Below are 1,857 nucleotides of genomic sequence, written 5' to 3'. Positions count from 1 at the left end.
CCCCCCTGGGGGGGCCGGGCCCCCCTGCGATCCCCACGGATCCTGCCCCCCTGGGGGGCCGCTGCTTGGGGGGCAGAGATGTGGCTGCGGGGCGGGGCTCTGGCTTGGGCCCACGGGCAACGGAAACCTGGCTGCGGGGCTGCCCCGTGCGGCGGGCTGGCGAGACGGGCCAGCTGAGCCGGAGGCGTTCAGGGGGCCCCGGGGGGCGCCGCCCACGGGCTCCTTCACGCCGTCTTGTCTGTTTCATGCCCTTGGTCCTCCGCTGCCTTGGACTCGCCCCCGCTCCCCGGGGAGGCCGCGGCCACCTCAGGGGTGAGCGCCCCGGGGTTCCCTTGGAGCGTCACCCCCAGGTGTGGTGTTCAGGGGTGACGGTCATTCCCCTCGCCCAGGCCCGGCTTCGACCCAACCCCAAGCCCTGCTGGGTGATGATGGCAGGGGCGGCTCCGGGCACCAGCGCAGCAAGCCCGTGCCTGGGGCGGCACGCCGCGGGGGGCGGCGGGCCGGTCGCTGTGAGGGCGGCCTTCGGCGGGAGGTCCGCCGGTCCCGCGGCTTCAGCGGCCATTCGGGGGCGTTTGCCGAAGGCGCGGGACCGGCAGATCACCCGCAGAAATGCCGCCGAATCCGCGTGACCAGCGGACCGTCCGCAGGCACGCCGCCGAAGGCCACCTGACTGCCGTGCTTGGGGTGGCAAGAAACATAGAGCCGCCCCTGGGCGATGGGACCAGAGAGGGAGGAGGTTAGTCCCACGACCACCACAAAAGGTTAACGAGCCCCAATAATTCCTTCCTTTAGTTCTATTATATCCCGGAATTTAAACTCAAAAGTATCCCACACGGGCTCCAAAAGCGTCGTACCAGAAAAGTTCAGCTGATGCACTTTACTTTTTCATCTTTTCAGTTAATAAATAAAAAGGCTCATACAGTATTTGGCACTTACGCAGTATGTACCCGTTTAGTGCATTTTACAAACTTCTTTTCTTTACACGCTTACCACAATGTTAACCGTGTTGTGGCATTTACTTTATCGGCCGGTCATGATGTCATCAATTTATTTTGTGAAGGGCAAGAGATCTCTTTGGCAGACGTGCAGCATCTTTGAGGAATGATGATGTTTCCTATAATATAGGGATGATTTGCTGGGTATGGACAGATGCTAACATGAGTCATGTTCTGCCATCGGTTGGCTGTAGTAACATCCATATATTTGTGGCTTAACATTGTACATGATTTTAAAACCGTTCATGTTAGCTAGCTACTGTCAAATGGGAAGAATTTTAAGATTTGAGAGACCAAAGATATTAATAAAGTTTTCTTCAGCTTTTTGATGGAAGTGCCTTAAACCTAAGCGTGAATGTTCCTCTCGACTGGTTGGACTGAAATCTTTTGTGATGTCTTTATTTTCTTCCCCACACCTGTGCAGCTGAGAAGGAATGGACACAGCTTTCATAACACCTTGACTATGGAGCTTCATGTGTCTGTTGAAGATCTTGCTTGGGAGTGACTGTACCCAAGTGCACCCCTGTATTCACACCCTACACACGGTTGTAATAATCTTTGCTCACAATATGGCTTGAAAGATATCATTTGAAAACGAATAACCTGCTGGTCAGTAATATCATGGTGAAATGTATGTGACAACGTTATATGTAAAGTTATGAACGTAAGCTAAAATCATGATTGAAGTGTGTTTACCAGACAAGTTTGGGGAGTGGGTAAACCTGTTTCTCAAAGACAAAAGACAAAGCTGATGCTTCTAGCCAGGTGTCATCAAAGCTGATGGGCCATCATTTATCAACTGGTCATTCTTTGGCAAGGAAAGGGGGCAGGAAAGTAGCAAATACTATGGAACCTCTTTCAC

The sequence above is a fragment of the Terrapene carolina genome, unplaced genomic scaffold, assembly GCF_002925995.2.
Source record: "Terrapene carolina triunguis isolate 2854851 unplaced genomic scaffold, T_m_triunguis-2.0 Scaffold374, whole genome shotgun sequence".
NCBI classification, from domain to species: Eukaryota; Metazoa; Chordata; order Testudines; family Emydidae; genus Terrapene; species Terrapene triunguis.
Note: the sequence above shows the minus strand (reverse complement) of the source record.